Source organism: Hypanus sabinus, chromosome 27 (assembly GCF_030144855.1).
Source record: "Hypanus sabinus isolate sHypSab1 chromosome 27, sHypSab1.hap1, whole genome shotgun sequence".
NCBI lineage: Eukaryota > Metazoa > Chordata > Chondrichthyes > Myliobatiformes > Dasyatidae > Hypanus > Hypanus sabinus.
This window is the reverse complement of record NC_082732.1, coordinates 15,481,475-15,505,970: the sequence shown is the minus strand read 5'-3', so window position 1 is coordinate 15,505,970 and position 24,496 is coordinate 15,481,475. Positions and strand designations below refer to the sequence as shown.

The window sequence follows — 24,496 nt, the reverse complement described above, 5'->3', positions numbered from 1 at the left end:
TAGAATAACAGTTTTTATTTTCAATGTGTACAAAATATAATTTTGTTTCCATTTATATTTCTACATTAGATACAGTCCAATATCTCTAGCTTCTAACCCAAGGGCAGTATTTGGATTATAGTCTAAGATTTATATACATATTTGTGTGTTTTTATATAATTGATATAGTTTTTGTGTAATTTGTGTATCACGTTATTTTTAATGAGATTAAAACTATAGAAGATTTTTGAAAACCTTATATTGTGGTTATCTGTGCAGTCTATTAACTTTGAGAGAGTGAGTTGCTTCCTGCCTGAAATTTGTCTCTCCTTGATTGGTTTCCCCGGAATATATTAAGCACTGACGTGTGATGAAGATCATTTGGTAAATGCACTCTTTACATGTGCATTTACACACACAAATATTGCCTTGTCATTCTGCTGTCATCACACTTGAGTGTACACACTTCAATATCTGTCCCGGTATATTCTCATAGTAGGTCCTAAACTGAGCTGATGCACTTGGGTTAGCTTCATGGTGCCTGTCCTGCTGTACATGGCAGAATATTTCATTTCTTTAGTATTGGGGATTTGCAAATGTATACATGTTATATCTACATCAAATACAGCATACAAACATCTGCTTATTTTGTAATATGATTATAACTACATTGTGGGGTGCATCGTATTCTAATTTATGTGTAGTCTCAAGTTAACTTTGTAGATAAAGATGGTAAGTCCTGCTGCCCACCATCGTGTAAGAGAGGGAGATCAGTGCTTCCTGGAGTTCACACAGGCCACTTACAAGTATGGATCTATTATTGTGCTTTGTGGTAGCTATCTTTTTGAAAATATTGGCAGTATTCTTTTCACTATATTCACTAATGTTTGTAAGCTTTGATGCACCTGATATACCCTTGCACTAAAGTATTAAGTGACTCCAGTTTTTTTTCTCCCCCTTAAGTCATAACCCGTGTATCTAATGCTTGTGCTGGGTCATAGAACCCCTCTGCTCCATGAATCTAGTGTCCTGGTTTTAATTCCCTTTTGATACTTCACTGTCCTTGCCACAGTGATCATGAGTAACTGCAGTAAGTTTCATAACAATCTCTGCTGTGAGTACAGGCACGATTCCCTGATTCTACAATGCCGTAGAGTGAACGTCAAAAGGACTGCAAGCTCAGAGCATACTCAGCAATTCAGGCTGCAACTCTGCAAAGAACAACTGAGGTCATGTTTTAGGTCAAAGATCTGAGTTACTGAAACAGATTAATTCTAATGGGTATTGCTGTTGGTCAGTGACAGTGAGATCTGGGAATATTAGTCCGATAAACAACCTGGTGAGATGACCAGAAATCCTGTTTTATTTCTCATGATATTGATGAATAGGTCCAGATATTCTTCTTGGACTCATGCCTACATTTTGATTTGTGGATATACACATCATGCATTGGATTTCTCTTTAGGGGCCTGAATTTGTTTTAAAAATTGCCATAAAACATGATGAGTGAACATGGAGAGAGGTGAGGATGGAGATGGCAGTAAATCCAGCTTCCTGCTATGGACCCAATTATTTGGTCAAAAATTTGTATCTTTGATTCGGTTTTACTGATGATGGTGCTTTCGCTACAAACTGCCTTTGGGGTGAAAGGTCATCTGCAATCAATTGTTTTCATAGTGTTATGATCCCAGCCCCCTCCTTTGTGAGAATCGCAAGAGCACCCGTTGAGGGGGGTCAGTAGACCCAGGAAGTGGGAGAGAGAGAAACGTGCCAAATAGCACGTTCCACCCAGGATGCAAAATAAGGCGACAGTGACGATTGTCTCATGGAGACCACGTGAAAAGCCCTTGGGCAAAGTGGGCTGGTTGAGAGAGAGATTGCATCATCCCAACCTGATTGACACCTGCGACCCCGTGAGGAAGTATAAAGGAGGGTCTAAGGGGGACAGCCCCTTCAGACACAACAAGAAGACACGAGAGTGATCCACCATAGCGGGAAGCCATTTTGAAAGAAGCCATGTGCGTTAGATTCCAGGATTGGAATTTGTGGCTAGAATCACGGAAAACCACTTTTAACTAACATCGGGGAGGGGGAACCAACGCTCCCCCGATTCAACGGAAGCTTCATACAGACCGGGCAAGTTTTTCCTCTTCTCCCCAATCTCTCTCTCTCTGTCGCCCCACGTGAAACCCAGCGATTCCCAAAAGGCTGAAGCCTGCAGACTTCTAAGTGACTTTTATATTTCCAACAGACAATATATTATCCCCTAGACAACAGTAGAGCTCATTTCTTAATGATGATTATTACTATACCCGTGCTTTAGATTGAGTATTGACGACATGCATTATCTAAATGTTTGTAGTAACCTTACTTTTGTGCCCCTTTATAAATAAAAACGTTTGAGAATAGTGACATCAGACTTCAACGGACCTCTCTATCTTTGCTGGTAAGTTATCCAGTTACGGGATACGTAACAATAGCACAGCTTTCAGTTGCAGCTGATTTGTACACTCAGTGGCTACTTCGTTAGGCACCTCCTGTACATTATGAAGTAGCCACTCAGTGTATGTATGTGGCCTTCTGCTGTAGCCCACTCACTGCAAGGTACAGTGTTGTGAGTTCAGAGATGCTCTTCTGCCCACCACTGTTGTAATGCATGGTTACCTGAGTTATTGCCACCTTCCTGTCAGCTCGAACCAGTCTGGAAATTTTCCTCTAACCTCTCTCATTAATAAGGTCTTCTGTTTGATAGAGGTGTACAAGATAATAAGGGGAATAGACAGAGTGGACAGCCAGTGCCTCTTCCCCAGTGCACCACTGCTCAGTACAAGAGGACGTGGCTTTAAGGTAAGGGGAGGGAAGTTCAAGGGGGATATTAGAGGAAGGTTTTTCCTCAGAGTGGTTGGTGCGTGGAATGCACTGCCTGAGTCAATGGTGGAGGCAGATACACTAGTGAAGTTTAAGAGACTACTAGACAGGTATATGGAGGAATTTAAGGTGGGGGGTTATATGGGAGGCAGGGTTTGAGGGTCAGCACAACATTGTGGGCCGAAGGGCCTGTAATGTGCTGTACTATTCTATATTCTATGTTTGTTTTTTTTTTGCACTATTCTTCTGTAAACTTTACAGACAGCTATGCATAAAAATCCCAGGAAATCAGCACTCTGAGATACTCAAACCACCCTGTTTGACACCAACTATCATTCCACAGTCCGCACACAAAATGTTGCCTGGCCTGCAGAGCTCCTCCAGCGTTTTGTCTGTGTTGCTTGGATCTCCAGCACCTGCAGATTTGCTCTTGGTTTTTCATTCCACAGTCAGTCACTTGGATCACATTTATTCCCCAATCTGATGCTTGGTCTGAACAATTGACCTTTTGGCCATGTTTGCATGCCTTTGTGCATTGAGTTGCTTCCAAATGATTGGCCTGATTAGATATCTGCGTAAAATGAATGGGTGTACCTAATAAAATGGTCACTTAGTGTACACACTGCTGAATATTTTTGTTGTTCACTATGTGGAATGGAAACATCAACAGCATATCTTGGGTACGATCTCTGTGTTGAGTATTAGTTGTTCCAACTCCCGTTGTATGGATTCTAAGGTGGCTTATGAGGCCAGAGTGGGGACAAGCAAATCTGCCCCCAGAAGGGGCTTAGTAAGGTGGTGTGAGTCAATGCTTCTTTCTAAAAAAGTGATCATCCACTCCACATGCCTTCTGGGATACCCCTTCTCCATTTTGGTCAGTCCAGGGTTCCAATGGATCAGTGAAGTTCTTGAGCCCCCTCTAGAAGGTGAAGAGCAACCTTGAGGCATTCCCTGGTTTTTTTTTAAATAAGAGATGACAAGGAGGACAAAGCAGGGACAAGATTCTGAGGTTGAGCAGGTGAACAATGTAGCCAGTTTAAGTTTATTTTATTTGGAGATCCAGCACAGAAGAGGCCACTTGGGCCCAACAAGCCCCACTGCCCAGCAACCCAGCTATTTAACACTGGCCTAATTTACAATAACTCATTAACTGGCATGTCTTTGAACCACGGGAGAAAACCGGAGCACCTGGAGAGAAACTCACGTGTTTCTTTGAGAAAACGTACCAGCTTCTTGCAGACAGCACTGGAATTGAACTCTGGACTGCCCCGAGGTACAAGTAGCATTGTGCTTACCGTTATGCTACTGTTGTTCCCATGTTTATGTGGTTTATTCTCTACAGGCTTTGGGAGAACATTGATATTGGTTCAATTATGCTGTCGATGACTGTGGAGGATTTGGCAGAGGCATCTTTGATGATATCTTGCCAGTGCTTTGAGATGCTGTCTTTAGTCCCTCTGAAGCATACTGGAGGACTGGGATCTCTGCTATCTGGTAGAGCATGAGTTTATTGTTGGATTTGCAATTTGCATCTTGAAATATATTTTCCCCCGGTGGCTACAAATCGTGGAGACACACTGGAGAGGATGGTGTAGAAAAATAATCAATATTTTCCATGGACCCTTATTTTATTGTCACCAGTCAGGATGGGTCAGAGGGCACCTTTGATTTGCTTCTGAGATGTCAACTATGGCAGAAAGGAAGCAGAATTCTGAACCTTATCTACTCTATTCCCTCTCTTATGCTTTCACCCCTTACCTCTGAGCCAAAGGCTTCCTCTTGTCTTAGTCTTTTACCCCACCAGTTTGTACAGTCAGTTTCTGTTACCTTCTCCAAGATCTTCTCCTACGGTCATCTTTTGGTATCCCATTCCCTGTATGCCTCCCTGATCTCTCTTCCATGCACACCAATCGCTCCCCTTCTCAGGGCACTTTCCAAAGAATCCACAAGGGAAGCGATACCTTCCATTTTAAAGGACATAAAGGCTGCATTTGCTGGAGCAACACAACCACAGGAGGAACTCAGCTGGTCAGGCAGCATGTAGGTTTTGCACTATACTAAGAGAACAACTTGTTTGTTGTAAAATTCTGTTTATAGTCATAGAGAAATAAAGCAAGGAAACAGGTCCTTTGGCCCATCTTGCCCATGCTGGCCAAGTTGCAATTAGTCCATTGAACTTTTCCTTTATCCCTTCCTATGGTTCTAATATTAGAGCATCAGACTAAAATGTTAACTCTCTCACAGTTGATGCTGCCTGACCTGCTGACTATTCCCATCACTTCCTGGTTTTGCCCCTTCCAGAGTTTTGCTAAATATTTTCAACAACATGTCCTGTGGTTTGCTTCTGCAAGGAGTTTCTGTTTGGTTACTGAAATGTTTTGTATCTTCAAAACATTATGCTAATTTAAAGGAAGCTATTTAAATACAGGAAGGCAAGTCTAACTTACTGTTTACTTTTAGTGAGGCATGCACTTATCACATGTTAGCATGATGACATATGCAGTTGTTACGTGTTTATACATATACTCCATAATGATTTAAATGAACAAGAATGCTTAGTTAAACAATATCCTAATAATATTACTCAAATATTACTGAAATAGTAAATACACAACTCTCCTCCCTGCTTAGCTATAAACTCCAACTCAATAGAGAATACATCTCAACTATATACAGACATCCATAACATAGTAAACTTTAATTGTCCCATTCAAGCCTAAAGATTTAATAACCGTGGAGGATTTTTTAATTCTGGTGAGATAACATCTTTCCTGACAAAGGGAATCACTCTGCTTGGCAGGTGAGACTTATGGCTGTGAAACAATCTCCGGTTCTGGGTGGTTGTAGGAGTTGCCTCTAAAACTGCAGGAAGTGGTTTTGACAGCTCTAGATATCTATATTTTTTGTCTTCTAATTTATGCATATTGATTTCGGGAAGGTGCATTTGGTTCACTGGAGTATTCTCTTATTAATCCTCCTCATTGCTGTTTCTTTTTGGCCGTACATTAATCCGGCTGGGCTTTGGTCTTTGTTTCTACTTTTACAAGTAGCTTTTTGTCTCCCACGCAGAGTAGATTCTAGTTCTTTGTACCGCATTCACAAAAGCCGAATGCTTGCAACTTCCCTGAAGTTTCTCGAACTCTCTTCCAGCTTAAAACCAAGTCATATTTCACAAGTAACCGTTGATTAACAGATCAGAAGCTTTCTCCGATACATTGCCTACAAAAACTGTTGTGGTCAGACCACTGCTTTTGTCACTTGCATGACTCCTCTGAGCAGTGTGGTCCTTCCTTGATCCAACGTAGTTTCCAACCAGAGCCACAGAGGTTGGCACTAACACACGTTTGCCCTCAGCTGAGCAATGATTTATGGTGTTTGGCATGGAGACAGTTGTGACATTACCCAGTTACCTTTCTTAATTCACTTTCTAATGGCTTCATTGCAGGGAATGTGGCATGCAAATGGAGGCTGGATCTCCAATCTCATTGTAGTTGTCTCAGTCACCCATCCCCACAATGCTGGTCCTCTGTTTTTACCACATACGAGCTTAATGCGGCTTGTTGATTGTTGTATTTCAGTTACGAATGTCATTCTCACAGGAGTTTTCTTCAGTATAGTTCTTATTTGAATATCTGCAGGCTTCAGTTCAGTATCTTTGAGATGCTACTCAGACTCATTTTGTAGAATGACTGAAACAGCTGAACCAGTGTCCAATTCCATTTTAATTAATTTGTTGTTCACTTCAGGGGTAAGCTATATTGCTTATCTATTGTTAGCTTTCGCATTGCAAATCTCAAGGCTATACAGTCCTGTGTCATTCTCATCAAGTTTTTCATCAACAGCATACAGATTAGTGTTCTTTTTGAAATTGCAACTTTTTTTCTTTTTCTCGTCTTTGTACAGTCCACTTACTTTTTTGCCTGCCCAGCATGTTCTTTGTACGTGTCCTACTTTTTCAGCAAGGTTCGCTTTTAAACTTGCATTGGTCTGATATATGTGAGCCCCTGACACAACAGTAACACAATTTTTAAACTTTCTTGTAAGATTCCACAAACTAAATCTCTCAGTGTATCATTAAGACCATTACCGAACTGACAATGCTTAGACAGCTTCTTTGATTCAGTCACCGACACTGAAATTTTTTTTTTGATTCCACTTATGAAACCTAAAGTGTTCTCCAATCAACAATGGTCTCAGTTCTAAATGTTCCTGCATTTCTACTAGTTTGGTTGGAGCAGTCTAACTTTGAAGCAAACTGTATGCCTTTAAACCTAATGCGCTCAGCAAAATTAGTACTTGTTTCTCAATTGCTATTTCATTTGCTTCAAGATATTGCTGAATTAGCTCAGTCTGCATGACCCAGTTAGTCGTTGTGTAACCAAACTCATCAACCTTTCTGATGTAAACAGCCATTTTTGTTTTTTTTTTAAAATAGATTATCACCTGGTACTCACTTTATGAATCTGTGAATTCTTCCGTTTATTGCCTTTTTTAAAAAAAAAAGCTGATTATGTCTTCCCTTCTGAAGACAAACTCTGCACACACGAGGCTGTGTTTTTGTTTCCTTGCTTGCCATGATCTTTTAACTTTAAACCTCTCGCTGCGCTTCAACAGGTCTCTTTTGCGCTTCAAAATACCTCATCACCTATGTTATGTAACTGCAAAACATTAAACTAATTAAACTAATTCAAAGGAAGACACGGGAATCTGAAATGTGGATTTAATATTGTGTTTATATGAAGCTTGGTGCTTACGTGCTCACTTAGCATGATGTCCTATGCAATTTACGTATATATATATTTAAAAAACCATAATGATTTATGTAAACAAACAAGAATGCTTAAGTCATATATTTACAAGATTACTCAAATGGTGGTGGCATCCGTCGGTCTCGAGAGACCATGGATCTGCGCCTGGAGTTTCCAGGGTGCAGGCCTGGGCAGGGTTGTATGGGAGACCGGCAGTTGCCCAAGCTGTAGGCCTCCCCCTCTCCACGCCACCGATGTTGTCCAAGGGAGGGCACTAGGACCCATGCAGCTTGGCACCGATGAAGTCGCAGAGCAATGTGTTGTTCAGTGCTTTGCTCAAGGACACAAACCAGCCTTACAGACGCAGCACACACTGACAGCAACCTGACCGCAGAGGACTCCAAGTCTGTCGAACCTCCAGTGAACCAAATGCACCTTCCCGAAATCAATATGCATAAATTAGAAGACAAAAAATATAGATATCTAGAGCTGTCAAAACCACTTCCTGCAGTTTTAGAGGCACCGTCCTCTGCCGAACGTACTAAGACAGCCCCGCCAATGGCCATTGGCAACGCGACCCCGAGGACTGGGGGCCTGTTCTTCCCAGCAGAGTCCCGGACCTCTCAGCAGCAGCAACAACAAAGAAGGTCTTCCTGGAGATTTCCATATGTTCTTCCGTGCTCCCACGTCCGTTTTCAATCAATTATGATTGCGCATGGCACCCCATTTCACAAATAACAGATAATTAGCTCCGGAATGGCCGCTGCAAGCTGCGTTGTGCCGCCATCTTGGATCATACTCCTACTCTTCATCTGCCTGTTGCCTCACTGGCACACTTCCTTCTCTCCTTTCTCACATGGCTCACTCTCCTCTCCCCTCAGTTTTCCTTCAGCCCTTTAACTTTCCATCTATCACCTCCCAGTTTTTTTTAATGTATCCACCCATCCCCCATCCACTTGTGTTCCCCCCCCCCCCATCTTTGGCTGTCAGCTTGTACTCCTTCCCCTTCCCCCACACCCATCTTCTTATTCTGGTTTATTCTCTCTCCTTTCCTTTCCAGTCCTGATGCAAGGATGCATCCCAAAACATTGACTCTTTGTTCCCCTCTTTAGATGCTGCCTGACCTGCTGAGTTCTTCCAGCATGTTGTGTGTTACCTAAGTAATCCACTTAATTTATTTGCTTGCATGGTATACTGGGTTGATGCATATTGTAAGTAATGCATACATACTGTTGTACCTCTGTTCTGGCCACCCCAGTGTAGACTTTGTCTCCCAACTAGACCAAATAACTAGCAAGCTTCTCTTTTTTTAGGAGATAGGAAAGTACATCTGAAGTGTAAACTTTCAACGAGGCATTTGAGAAGGTCCCACTTAAGGGCTTGAGGAAGTTGAAAGACCCTGAGAAATAGAAGAAATCTGTGGAGTGGCTCAGCTAGTGGAACTGTTTTCTCCTGTGATGTCAGTTCAATCCTCATCTCTGAAGATGGTGAGCCATGTGAGCTTCCTCCAGGTGCTCTGGTTTAATCCCACATCTCTCACAGACATGCATATCAGTTTTCCCACTGTAAATCACCCCTTGTGTATGGGTGAGCCGTAGAATCTGAGGAGAGCTGATGGAGATGTGGAAAATAGGAATATGAATTAGCTTAGACTGTTGGGCAACAGACCTGTTTCTGTGCCATAAAACTTCATTGCTGTAAAGCTATAGACTAAAAATCTGACAAATCGGCTCAATGGGAGAAAGCTTATTGTCATTGCTAACTGATCAGTTGGTATCAGTGAGCTATCCTAGAGTCTTTTGTGATGTATATATTTATTTCCTACTGAAGAGGTGGTTGAGACCACAGTAAAGGTTTGGAACTAAGTGATGGTGTTTATAGATGAATCCACAGTTAAATTAAATAAGTAGAGCACAAAGAAAGAATTTAAAAAACAATACTGAAGTCATGTCCATGGGTTCATTGTCCATTCAGGAATCAGTTGGCAGTGGGGAAGAAACTGTTCCTGAAACATTGAGCGTGGCTCTTTGATGGTAGCATTGAGAACTTGAAACTGCTCACTCTTTCCACTGGTGACCCCTCAATGAGGACTGGTTCCCTTCCCCTTCCTGAAGCCCACTATCAATTTCTTGGTCTTACTGACATTGAGTGCCAGGTTATTTTGACGCCACTCGACCAACTAATCTGTCTCACTTCTGTATGCCTTATTGTAACCATTTGAAATTCTGCCAACAAAAGTTGTGTCTTTAGCACATTTATAGATGGTATTTAAGATGTGCCTACTAGTTATACCATCATGGGCACAGAGAGAGTAGAGAGTGGCCTAAGCAGTCATCCTTGAGGTGCGCCAGTGTTCATTGTCAGCAAGGAGATGTTATTTTCCATCTACCGTAGCTGTGGTCTCCCGATGAGGAAATCAAGGATCCAGTTAGAGAGGCCCAGGTTTTGGAGGTTGTTGATTAGTACTGAGGGTATGATTGTGTTGAATGCTGAGCTGTAATCAATAAACAGCAGCCTGACTCAAGTATTACTATTGTCCAGATAATCCAAGGCTGAATGAAAAGCCAGTAAGATTGCATCCATTGTAAACCTATTATGGTGAGAGGTAAATTGCATCAGGTTCAGGTCCTTGATTAGGCAGAAGTTGATTCTGGCCATGACCAACCTCTCAAAGCACTTCATCACAGTAGATGTAAGTGCAACTGGGCAATAGTCATTGAGGCAGATCATACTGCTCTTGGGCACCGGTATGATTGTCATCCTTCTGAAGCAGGTGGGAAACTGCATCAGTGAGAGATTGAAAACGTCCCTGAACATGCCTGCCAGTTGGCTGGCACAGGTTTCTAGTGCCCTACCAGGTGCACCAGGGCCTGATGCCTTGTGAGAGTTCATTCTCTTGAAACTTGTTCTGATGTTGGCCTCAGACCGGGGTCAACAGATGCTGCGGGAATTCGTACAGGCTGTATTTCTTTTCCTTCCTTTCAAAGCATAAGTAAAAGATGTTAAGCTCATCTGGGAGTGAAGTATCACAACCACTCATTGTGTTAGATTTTACCTTATAAGAAATAATGACCCTGCAAACCTTGCCAGATTTGACATGCATCAAATTCCATCATTAGATTTAATCGAAAGTGGTTTTTTTAATGCTCTTAACATGGCTTTCTGAAGGTTGTACCAGGACTGGTATAGTTCTGATTCACTGGTCTTGAATTCACAGATCTAGGGCTCAGCAGCGTACAGAGTTCCTGATTCACCCATGGCTTTGGATTTGGGTGTATCTAGTATTTTCTTGAAGCCAGGCTTTCATCCACACAGATTTTAATAAATTTGCTGACAACTGTGGCGTATTCTTTCAGATTCAAAGATGAATTCCTAAATATTGCCCAGTCCATTGACTCAAAGCTGTTCTGTAACCACTCCTTTGCCTCCAGTGTTCATACTTTCTTGCTCCTCACCATTGCTGCTGCAATCTTTGATCTCTGCCTGTACACCAGGAATAGAAGTACAGCTAGGTGATGGGACTTTCCAAAGTGTGGGAGTGGATTGGCACTATAAACATTTTTAATGGTGGTACAGCTGTGACCAAGTCTTGTTTCTTCCGGCTCCACAGGTAGTATGTTGGTAATAAATGTCCAGCGACGACTTCAAGCTGACCTGGTTAAAATCCCTCACAAAGATAGGGAAGGACCAGAGGGTGCTGTTTTGTTACTGTGATCACAGTGCTCAGCTCCTTCAATACCTGCCTGACATTAGGAAAAAGGGGGAATGTACACTGCTAAAACTCAGAAACGGCAGAAAACTCCCTCAGCAGATAAAATGGACAACGTTGACCGACGTAGCCTAACGCTTTTGCAATGACCGATGGCGTTTCACCTTTTTCCGATCGCTTTATTATTTCCACTTTATTTTCAATCGTGATTATTTTTGTGAACAGAAACACTGCAGATTCAGAGCTCTGCCACCGGGTCCTAATGTCCACCGCACAGAGACAGGTTGAATAAGGGACGAGCGTCCGCTTTTTTTGTGTCTGCAAGGTGCCCGGAACCAATCCCTTGCGGATAAGGAGGGCCGACTGTGATGACAATGGGTCTTGAGGCTTTTGGGGAATCATGAAGGTTCTTCTGAGCAGAGCATGAAAAAGAGGGATAGGTCTAGGCCAAAAGCATCAAGTGTTTATTTCCCTCCTTAGGTACTGTTTGATTGGCTGAGTTCCTCCATTTTGTTTTTTGTTGCCCAAGTAATTGGAATTGTATTCGGAACTTTATAGCCTCTCTGCATCTCAGCACGTGGAATACTTCCCTCCACTGAGACTTTAGTGAAGTGTGAGGGGATGGAAGGGCAAGTGGGAAAGGGTGGAGTCTCGTGTTATCATGGGGTATGAAGAGGCGACGTCACAGTGTGAGACAGCACTTTATTGGCAGACAACAAACCAGCTCCAACCATTGGCTGTCAGTCATTGTATCCACCACAGGAGGCGCCTGTCAATAAAAATGTGGAAGGGGGCTTTCACTATACCCTCAATGTTTACATCAATTTAAAGAAAACTCTTTGGCATTGGGAGGAAGGAAAAAGTGGTTGTATTCACCAATTGCTTTTTGCAAGTTCCTTGACATCTCAAAGTGCTTTGTGACAAATGCCTTGGGTCTTGAGGCTTTTTAGTTTAAGAAAGACAGTATCCAAGGAGTGGAGAGGAATTTCCCCATTGGATTATGTCTGTGCCCCTCACTCAATTTTTATTTGCATATGTTGATATGCCAAGTTTGGACTGCTGCTGATGATAGTTCCCAGTAATCAGACTTTAGTCTCTAGATCTTTCCAGTGAACAAAGTGAAAGAGAGTTCAAAGGTATAATAAAATACTTCAGATTTGTGGTGGGGGTGGGGAGGGAAGTAACCTTTTAAAGCTTCAGTAGCATTTCCCAAATTCCAAACACTGTTTACCCACGAATCTGTCAACAGTCCAAGTTAAAGTTTATAGGCAGGTTCGAACATGACCTTGGTTGTGCAAATTTGCATGTTCTCTCTGTGACTGCTCCAAATGCTTCAATTTTCTTCCACCTCCCAAAATGTGCTGGCAGGCTCATTGAATACTAATTGCCCCTAGTGTAGGTAAAAGTACAAAGAACCAATGCAGAATTGACTGGCGTTTCTGAGAGAATAAGTTGCATGATTATAGAGAAACTGAGAAGGTGGAGGAGTGGGACTGATAGAAACCAGCAAGGACCATAGTCTCCTAAATTGCCACAGGATATAAAAGAGCTGGTTGAATGGGCAGGCTCGGAGCAGAAGGTGTTTAATATGCAGAAATGGAAAGTGATGTACCTTGGTAGAATAAATGTAGAGAGGAGACATGGAATAAAGAGCACTGTTGCAATACAGTTGCAGGACCATGGGGACCACTTTACTAGGTACAGCAATAGAACACTGTGTGGTATTCTGCTGTCACCCATCAACTTCAAGTCTCAATGTGTTGTGCATTTGGAGATTCTCTTCAGTGCACAACTGTTGTAACACATCATTATTTGAGTTACTGATGCCTTCCTGTCAGCTTGAACCAGTCTGGCCATTTTCCTCTGACCTCTCTCATTAACAAGCATTTTTGATGGCAGAACTAGATTGGTGTTTTTTTTTATTGTCACTCGATTCTCTGTAAAGTCTTCCACTTTCAAAGTCACATTTCTTCCCCATTGTGATGTTTGGTCTGAACAACAGATGAACCTCCTGACCATCGCCACGTGATTTTACGCATTGAGTTGCTGCCAACTGATTGGTTGATTAGATATTTGCAATAATGAGCAGGTGTACTAATAAACTGGCCACTCGGTGTAGGTACACAAAACACATGTAATAAAGTTTACACAGTTGAAAGAAAACAAATTTAGACATGTTGAACTTTAATCAAATGCTGCTCCAACCTCAGCTGGAGTATTGCATTCAATTCTGGTTGCCCTATTATAGGGTGAGTATGGAGGCACTGGAGAGTGTCCAGGAAATAGTTCTTGTGCTGAGAGAAAAGGACAGATTTGAAAGGCTGAAATTCTTTCAAGACTGAGGGTGGTTCGACAGAAGTACATAAATTAACCAGGAATATGCCAGAGGTGATAACAGGAGGCTACTCCTGTTTTCTAGTACTTGACAAGCCAGTGACCTATAGCATCTGGTGACCCGGTAATCTGTGACTCAGAGGCTGACCTCAGAGCATCTTTCAAGATGGTGAACCTTTGCATGGTGTCAAGCCCTCAAGATCTATCTGGTAGAGCTCAAACCAACTGATGGGAGTGCTCAAGGACACTGCTGCTGTCAGAGGTTCCCACCTGCCTCCAAAGGTTGGCAGTCATGCCCGTGCCCAAGGAGAGCAGGGTGAACTGCATCAATGACTATCACCCAGTGGCACTCACATCTACTGTAATGGAGTCCTTTGAGAGGTTGATCTTGACTAGTATCAAATCCTGTCTGAGCAAGGATCTAGACCTGCTGCAGTTTACCTATTGCCATAATAGGTCTACAGGGGATGTAACCTCATTGGCACTCCACTCAGCCTTGGATCATCTGGACAGCAGCAATACCTGCACAAGGCTGCTGTTTATCGACTACAGCTCAGCGTTCAACAGAATCATGCCCTCAGTTCTAATCGACAAGCTCCAAAATCTGGGCTTTTGTACCTCCCTCTGCAAGTGGATCCAGATTCAATTTTGTTGTCATCTGACTGTACAAGTTTCCAACCAAGTGAAACAGTGTTCCTCCGGGCAACATTGCACCTACACAACACGTATCACACACAGCACAAAAAGCAAAATATTGTATTATACTATAGTAAGTTAACATAATTCAAAATGCAGCAAAGCACAGCACAGTTAAACAGTACAGTAAAAAGCTAGCTGTCTTAGTGACGAGACCTGGGTGTTCAACAGCCCGGGGAGAAGCTGTTGCCCAGTCTGGCAATCTTGGTCCTGATGCTTCTGTATCTCTTTCCTAATGGTAATGATGTCATGGGTGGTATGGATCCCCAACAACGCTCCCAGTAAATGTCACAAATGGGGGAGGGGGGAGGAAGACCCCAGTGATCCTCTCAGTGGTTTTTACTGTCCACTGTCGAGTCTTGCAGTCCAATGCTGTGTACTTTCCATAACGCACAATGATGCAGCCAGACAGGACTTTCTCGATCAGAGGTTAGAATGGGGGTGAGGAGCCTTGCATGCCCCAGTCTTCTCAAAGTGTAGAAGCAGCTGTGCCTTCATGACTAATAAGGAGTTGTTGGGGGTTCAGGTTAGATTGTCCATTATGTGCACACCACGGACTTTGTGCTCTTCACTCTCTCCACAGTAGAGCCGTTGATGTGCAATGGAGAGTGGTTCACCTGCGTCTTCCTGGTCCACAATCATCTCCTTTGTCTTGTCCATGTTAAGATTTGAGTTGTTGTTCTCAGTCCATTTGACAATAAGTTTCAATAGGTACATTTAATGTCAGAAATATATACAATATACATCCTAACAGACGGAAGCAATGCACTCTCAACAGAGCGAGAGCGGGAGTTTGTAGGACGGGAGACGATATGGTGAGGTGGGGTTGAAAGACCAGCGAATCCTGTGAGTGTGGAGAACATTGAACACATTCTGTGCCGCTGCTCACTCTCACCTGATTTAGCTGACACTAAAATCAGCACATCTCCAGAGCCAGAAAACTCCGCCACCCTGAAGGCATGCTAGTCTTCCAGGCCGCGTCCTTGGGGTATCGAAAAGTGGCCGCCGTGATGCCCTGAGAGCGGGTCCCATTCCGGCAAAGAATCGAGGTCAGAGTGTAACTCCAGGTCAGGGTCTCCAAAAGGGAAAAGGGAGACCAGCCACTGTACCTTTCTGTATGCCTCATCTATTGCTGATGAGGCCAACCATCATCAGCGAACGTGACGAAGAGGTTTCAGATGAATCTGTCAGTGCAGCACACAGTGCTGGGGGTTACCAGTGCTCAGTGTGAATGAGTTTGAGACGTTACTGCCAGCTCTGACTAACTGGGGTCTTTCCAGCAAGAAGTGCAAGTTTCAGTTACAGAAAGGAGTGGTGAGTACCACTGAGGACCGTTTACCCACCAGCCTTTGAGGGATGATTGTGTTAAACACCAAGCTGAAGTTGAAGAACAACATCCTGGCGTATGAGGCATAGATTTCCAGGTAGTGGAGGACCGAGGCTGTGGCATTATCAGTGGACCAGTTTGAGCAGTAGGCAAACTGGAAACGGTCTAATATAGCCATAAGGTGGGATTTTTACAACCAGCTGCTCAAAGCACTTCAAGATTGTTGAAGTCAGTGTCACTGGCTGGTAATCATTTAGGCTGGTTACTACTGCTCCCTTGGGCACCAGAATGGCGGCCTTGAAGTGGACTTCTTCAGAGAGAAATTGAAGATGTCGGGTAAGACCTCTGTTAGCTGGGCTGCACTGTGCCTCAACACCCAACAAGTTACGTTGTCCGGCCCTGCGGGCTTATATGGGTTTACCCCTGGCTAAGATCCTCCTCACCTCGGCTGTAGCCAATCAGGCTTCCTGTTTCTCAAGAAGAGAGGGAATCATTCCTTAATGTCACATCATTCAGTTGGTCAGATCGTGCATAGGAACTGTTCAACCCATCAGGAATGGAGCTGTCGCTGTCGTTGACAGGGTAGACTTGAAATCAGGTAATGATTTATACACCCTGCCGTGACCCTGGTGTCAAAAAAAAGTGTGGATTTTCTGTGCAAAGTCACACTATACCTTCCTGATGGCATGTGAGAGCATGGCTTTTGTTGACCTTTAAGTCATTCTGTTCCCCCCCCCAGTTTGAGGACAACATCTTGATCCCTGAGCAGTGCACAAGCCTCTGCAGTCAGCCATGGTTTCTGATTGCTGTGGTAGTGTAGTGTTTAGTCACAGTAGCATTCTCAGTGCATTTTCCTGTGTAGCCAGGATCCAATTCCACATATTCATCAACGTCGACATGATGATTGGAGGTGCTCAGATCCGTGCGTTTGAAGCAATCCTGCCATGACCTTTTGGCCGCGTTCTGATCTACTGCTGTACCATGGATGTATGGTTTGAGTATCTGAAGTGAAGGTAGGTGATAGCCTTGTGGGTTCCACAAATGTTGGTATAAGCCAGGTCTTGTATATTTTCTCCTCTGGTTCTGTATTTGCCATGTTATTACAACTTTGGCAGGAATGTTTTTAAGTTGGCGTGATTGAAGTCACCAGCAACAATGAAGATACCATCAGAGTGTATGGTTTCGAGGTTGCCATTTGCGTTATAGAGCTCCTGCAGCGTTTTCCCAGCACTAGCATGAGAGCATGCAGGGTGAGCGGGTGAGGTAAACAGCAATAATCACAATGGCAGTGAACTCCCTCAATAAGTAGAAGGCCCTCACTTCACCATTTTGAAAATTCTATCTGTGGTGAGCAGAGTCTGGAATGGTGTCGCGTAGCCACATTTCTATCAGGAACGAGTGTACAGCAATCCCTCATCTCCCACTGATTCAGACGCAGGTAATCCAGTTTATTTTCCAGCAATCGGATTTTAGCATCTGAAATGGATGGGAGCACGGGCCTGCAGGGATCTTCTTTAAATCTCACTTTAATACCAGCGCACTTATCATGCTTCTGCATTTGAGCTCCCCGCTTCTAACAGCTGCTGTCCTGAATTGCTGTAGTAGATCTGGGAGCTGAGCAAGAGCCAGCTCCACATGTTAGTCTGTAACGGCACAGCACTTTGGTTATTCCATTCACTAGCAAGGTAAGATTTGCAGATTTGTGTTCTTAATGATCAGTCATAGAAAAAGGAACAGGACAGAAAATGTCACCGTTTGTTGTGGCCAGAGTGGCAACTGCATCTATGCGTGCAACCAACTTGCACTCTTTAACTTCCTCACTGGGAGACCACAGTCCACACAGATCAGATATAACATGACCTCCTCACTGACAATCAATGCTAGAGCACATCAAAGATGCTTGATTAGCCCACTGCTCTACTCTTTCTACATCCACAATTGGCTCGACACAATTCAACCACCATCTGTAAGTTTGCCAATGACACAACCATTGTTGGCAGTATTTCAGTTGGTGATGAGGAGGTGCAGGGGATGAGATGGATTGGCTGGTTGAATGCTGTTGCAGCAGCAACCTTGCATTCAACATCTGTAAGACCAAGGAATTGTTTGTGGATTTCAGGAAGGGCAAGTCAAGGGAAAGCTCATCAAGAGATCAGAATTGGAAAAAGCGAGCAGTTTCAATGTCTGTGTGTCAACATCTGAGTCTCTATTCTTGACACAACATTGATGCAGTTACAAAGAAGGCGCGTCAGCGGTTATATTTCATCAGGAGTTTGAGAAGAATTGGCATGTCACCAAATCTACAGATGTATCATAAAGAGCATTCCAACTGGTTGTGCCAACATCTAGTTTGAAGGGTCCAAGGCACAGGATTGGAAAAAGATGCAAAAAGGTGCAAACTTAGTCAGCTCCATCATGGGCACTAACCTCCCCCAGCATTGAGGAGTTCTTGAAAAGGTAATATTTCAGAAAAGTATCATCCATCATTAAGGACCCCAATCACCCAGGACATGCCCTCTTCTCATTGCTATCCTCAAGGAGGAGGTACAGGAGCTTGAAGACACACTCAGCTTTTCAGGAACACCTTCCCCTCTCATCAGATTTCTGAATATACAATGAACCCATAAACTCTAACATAGAATTGCTCCCTCTCTTTGCACTGGTATTTAAATCTAATTTTTTTTTTCATGTATATCTATTGTTATTTATAGTTATTATATATTGCTGCAAAAAATCAAATTTCACAGCCTATTCCAGTGACATTAGACCAGACTCTGATTTTGAACTGACAAAAAGGTGCAGGTACAAAATAAAAGGAATAGAACCAATAGCAATGTGAAGACAGGCATTTGACAGGACCCTGGAATACACTGCTGTCTTCCAAGAGGGAAAAAGAAAACAAGGCTCTGGAGAAAGAACATGAGAGGGCTGATAGAGGTTCAGCATGAACACCGTGAGCAAGGTGGCCTGCTCTTCTCCTGCTTCTATCTTCATTATAAGAGAACAGAAATAATTAAAAAGAAAAGGTAGTAATTTTGGCAATTTGTTCAAAGAAGCAAGTTCTCCCTCCTCTCTTTCCGTTTCCCATTCTTTTCTCACCTGCCCATCATCTCCCATTTGTTCCCCTGCTCCTTCCTTTTCTTCCATGGTCTACTGTCCTCTCCTATTCAGTCCTTTACCTCTTCTACCTATACCCTCACAACTTGTTACTTCACCCCATCCCCACCTACCCACCTTCCCACTAACCTGGTGTCACTTACCACCCACCAGTTTGTATTACTCGCCTTTCCCACCCCCACACCCCCGCCAACCTTCTTATTCTGGCTTAATCCCTTCATTTCAAATTCTGGCAAAGAGTCTCTGTCCGAAATGTCAACTGTTTATTCCCTGCCTGACTTGCTGTGTTCCTTGAAGTAAGTGTGTGTGTGCGTGTGTGTGTGTGTGTGTGTGTGTGTGTGTGTGTGTGATCTGCAGATCTTTAGTGTCTCATTTTCTGTAGTTCCTGACACAGCCACGGGGAAGATGGGTCTGGAGCATGCATGTTAAACACAAAAGATCTTTGTGCTTTGGTTAAGGATCTAATACCAGGAACTGATTGCATTTGTAAGGAATTGGCTTCAGTTGACTTGTTTTAGGTTATGTCTGTAAATTATACAAGATTCTTGATGGTTCGATTAAAAGAGCTTTGTTTATCCAGAATAAGAAAAGGAATGTGAGCCAAGGCTCCTAACCTGATCTCTGGACAGGAAGCTGTATGAATGCTACGTGATGACTGGCAGGGAAACTGCCTGTAATCAGACAGCTTGTGGCAGCTGGGTGGGAATGACTGATGCACTGGAAACTGATAGGAGTGCAGGAACAAAAGTTAACTTGCTACTGTTACACCATTCCACTGGATCATATCTGCCTGCTCTGGTTTTACAACTGTGACTACAATAAGCTATCAAACCCAGTTATATATTTATTTTATGTAGCGATACACCATGGTAACAGGTCATAAGACATAGGAGCAGAATTAGGCTAGTCAGTCCATCGCGTCTGCTCCACCATTCCTTCATTTATTAACCCTCAACCCTCTTCTGCTGCCGACTCCCAACACTCTAACTAATCAAGGACTTATCAGTTTTAAATATAGTCAATGACTTGGCGTCCACAGATTCACCACCACCCGGCTTAAAGAAATTTCACCTTATCTCTGTTCTAATGGGATATTCTTGTTTTCTGAGGCTGTGTTCTTCTGGTCCTAGACTCTCCCACCATTGGAAACGTTCTCTTCACACCCACTCTATGTAGCCGTTCTAATATTCAATCGGTTTCAATGAGACACTCTACCCCCATCCCCCACATTCTTCTGTACTCCAGCAAGTACAAGCTTGGCACTATTAAACACTCCTCGACATTAATCGTTTCATCCCAGGAATCATACCTGTGAACTTGCTCTGAACCCTCTCCAATGCCAGCACATCCTTTTAGCTGAGGGGCCCAAAATTGCTCACAGTGCTCCAAGTGTTGTCTGACAAATGACTTGTAAAGCATCAGCATTACATCCTTGCCTTTATATTCTCGTCCTTTCAAAATGAATGTTAACATTGCATTTGCCCGCCTTACCACCAATTCAGCCTGCAAGTTAGCCTTTGAGCAATCCTGCACGAGGACTCCCAAGTCCCTAGGTGCCTCTCATTTGTGAATTTGTTCCCATTTTAGAAATTAGTCTTTGCCTTTATTCCTTCTACCAAAGTGGATGACCTACACTATATTCCAGCCATTCTGCCCAATGATGCCATGCCACCCAACTACATCATGTGACCGGTTTCCTTACTGATCAGTACATCTTTGGAACGTGGGAGGAATCAGACGCAGTCGTGGGGAAATTGTGAAACACCTCACAGACAGCAGTGGAAATGAACCCAGCCTCTGGCATTGTAACAGCATTACGCCAACCACCATCCTACCATACCACAGGGGTGAGCAAACCTTACAGCCCTCCCACAGTAATCTTCTGGGTGCTGCTGAACATTATCCACCCCTCCTCCAGTTCCCAGGCGAGAAACAAGAAACTGAAGAGTGAACTGCATGTCAGTGAGGGTGGGTGACTGCAGGGAACTTGTGGCCAGCATAGAGATAACGCGCTTAACCCCACCTTCCGCATTTAAAACAGGCCACACAGACATTGCACAAACTGAAGAGGAATCAGGAACACCGTACATGCATACAACTTCCAGCCTGACACTTGACTTGCCCCCTTGATCACCCTCCCCTTCCATGACGGCCTTCATTGCCTCTCTGAGCTTCTCCCCTCCACCTTCACCAACCCGCTCCCATCTATTCATGGCTTGTACCTGTAAAATTTTGGTCTTGCTAATCCCGATGTAAAGGGACAAATCACATTCAACCAAGTGTTTGAAGGACAAAGTATTAAAGAGAGTCTTTAGTATGGAAGTGGGTGGCACAGAAGCAAGATTCCTGTCCATGCTGACTGTGATGACTGTCTACACTGATCTCATTTGCCTGCTTAATCCCGCTTCCTCTGCTCTCTATCCTAAGTGACTTTTAAAACTGTAAATGTGCAGAAAAATTCTGTCTGTTTGGAGAATCAAGGAAAAAGGGACTATCTCAAAATCAGTCATTTCAAGAGAGAGAAATGGGAAGTGAGAAGACAGCATGTCCCTGATGGTCAGGTGTTTAATGATGGATGACATCTTATGAAGACACCCCCTCTTGAAGATGTCTTCAACTCAAGTGCTCTGAGCACTAATCAATGCTGTTCAGCTGGAAGCAATGTTTGTCATTTCCACCCCCACCCCTACCAGAGACAACTAAAACATGATGTTTGAAGGCTCACTCCAGGCTCTTCTTTCAGTTTGAGCAAATTTAAATATAACTCAGCATTCTCTGAAACTGCTGCTCTCTCACTTTCTATTCTGATCTGCACTCTCCCTCGTCATCCTGAAACATTAACCGCTTCCCTGCCGCCTGATCAATTGAATGTTGCCACCGTTGTCCATATGTATAAGCAGAGATAATGTTATGGATGATGATGCTATCTTGCAATGCAAGTAGAAATAAGGGAGGGGTAGTGGAGGCTTAAACTACTGTGGGAGACTGAGCTTCCAGCTGCTCAGTGTTGGGCAGGTTTCTGGTGTCCTTTCAAGTCTGGTGCTTGAGAGAATCCACTAATTTGCAATCACTTTTACTCATTTAAAGCAAAAAAACTGAATTTTTACAGCAAGTAAAGAATGAAGCCATTCAGTCCGTCGAACTTTTGCCAGCTCTATAGAATGAGCTTTGCTCTGATGAAGAGTCTTTGACCTGTTACGTATTCCGGCAACAATAAATATGAGTTTGGCAAGGGATTTTATAACAAATAACACTTTTATTAAACACTGAAAACAAACCCCCCAAAAGTAAACAAACACCAACATAACCAGAAACAGCTGCTGTGCGGCAGCTTGAACAGTTCTTAAAGCGATGCAGCTCAAACAGTTCTTTAAAGTAGTATTGCCAAAAGTTCAAACATGCTCCCAGTCCAGTTAAAAGGAGAGACTTTATAAGACGATTTAAATTCTCTTTCACGTTGTTTTGCTTCGATCCCCGACATTGAACTTTTTGCACGAAGAATTTACGAAACAAAACAGCTTAAAGGCACTGACTTTTCCTTTATCACACTGTCCTCAATCTTCTGCTATCCCATAGAGATTAACACGAGAACAGTCAACGAATTCCTTTCCGACTAAGGATTAAATAAAGTCGAACCCGTTTCACCATCGTAAATCGATTCTCCTCGATCTTTAACTCCCGAACTCTGATCTTCACTCACCACTGATTCTCAAACTAGCAGTATTGTAAAGAAACTGCTGGCAATGACCTTTTAAACTTTAGGTATTAGTTAACTAAACTGCGTCATCACATTAAATCACGCAGTGGCATGAAGTCAACATGGTAAATCCAGCCACGAAGTGCCCCTCCTCACAGGGTGGGGTCTTCCTTTTATAACCTGTATAAAAAAAACCTGTCACATGATCTCTACTGGTGGGAAAATGACGTCACTCCACCATCACAAGACCATTACCTCAAGTCCAGTATAGCTTCAACCCCAGTCCCGTGACAAGGGTACCACTGTCATGTGTCACGAGTACATAACACCTCCCTCCAAAAAAAACATTTTTGGTCTGACAAGAAGAAAAATTTTTAACAATTGCTTACAAGAAAACAAATGTATAAATATTATAACATACACAATATACAATACCATCATATAACATCTTACAATACAGTAGAAGTGTTACAATTGAAAAAAGCCCACTCCATAAAAAAAATTGCATTGTACATTCAACATCGAGATAGACAATCACAGTGGCATGTCCAAATTCACTCTTAGCTAAATTAATAGTTAAGTTAGCTTTTGAAAGCCTTTCAAACAATTTCTCCACCAAAATAATGTGTGCTTCCCAAGTATCGTTTCCTGTCACTGAATCATCAATATAAGCATCAGTATCTTTCAATCCTGAATCACAGAGTTAATCATCCTCTGGAAAGTACCTGGGGTATTCTTCATCCCAAATGGAAGAACATTATACTCATATAACCTAGATGGAGTTACAAATGCAGAAATCTCTCTACCTCTGTCCGTTAATGGAACACACCAATACCCTTTCAATAAATCAATCTTTGTGAGGAACTTTGCTTTTCCAACTTTATCTACACAATCATCTACTCTAGGAATTGAATATGCATCTGTTTTCGTTACAGCATTCACCTTCCTATAGTCCATACAAAACTTAATACTACCATCTGGTTTTGGCACCATAACACATGGCGAACTCCAATTCGAGTTAGAATGTCTAATAATATTATTCTTTAACATATATTCAATTTCTTTCTCAGCAAGTTCACATTTTTCTATGTTCATCCTATATGGATGTTTTTTGATAGGTTTGGCATCTCCAACATCTACATCATGTGAAATTATAGTAGTCCTTCTAGGAACATCTGGAAACAACTCCTTATATTTAAAAATTAATTCCTTCATCTGTTGTTTCTGCTCTAGCTGTAAATGTGCTAATTTCTCATCAATATTTTCCAGAATGGTTGAATTTGGTAACCTAACAGAAACAATGTTGGATTTAGAATGAAAGTCAGATGAATCATCTATCATGTTCCTAGTTAAATCAAACTCATTCTCACTAACCACAACAGTCACAGTATCAGATTGTTTCTCAAAATATGGTTTTATCATATTTATATGACAAAGTTGTGTTCACCTTCTATGATCTGGAGTTTTTATCACGTAATCCACGTCATTGATTTTAGACACAATTTCATAAGGACCATGAAATCTAGCTTGTAAAGGATTTGTCTGCACTGGGAAAAGAACCAACACCTTATCTCCAGGCTTAACCATCCTTATCCTAGCTTCTTTATCATACCAAGTCTTCATTTTCCCCTGAGCCAACTTTAAATTTTCCTTGGCTAAGCTACAAGCTTTATGTAACCTGTCCTTAAATTTCAAAACATAGTCCAACAAATTAGTGTGTACTTCCTTAATAATCCACTGTTCTTTCAATAAAGCTAAAGGTCCTATGCCCAAACACAAGTTCAAATGGACTAAAACCTAAAGATTCCTGTACCAATTCCCTTACTGCAAATAAAAGTAAGTTTATACCCTCATCCCAGTCACTTTCATTTTCCACACAATATGTCCTCATCATATTCTTGAGGGTAGAATGAAACCTCTCCAAGGCACCTTGCAATTCTGGATGGTATGCAGATGAAGTGATTTGCTTAGCTCCCAATTTATAAACTATCTGTTGAAACAATCCAGACATAAAGTTACTG

The 24,496-nt window shown here is 42.6% G+C and overlaps 1 protein-coding gene across 3 annotated transcripts in view; it reads left to right on the top strand.

The window, feature by feature from the left end:
• The window catches only part of LOC132382002 (endothelin-converting enzyme 1-like), a 314,075-nt gene that overhangs the window by 147,447 nt on the left and 142,132 nt on the right, over positions 1 to 24,496 (top strand). The gene's annotated exons all lie outside the window — the stretch shown is intronic.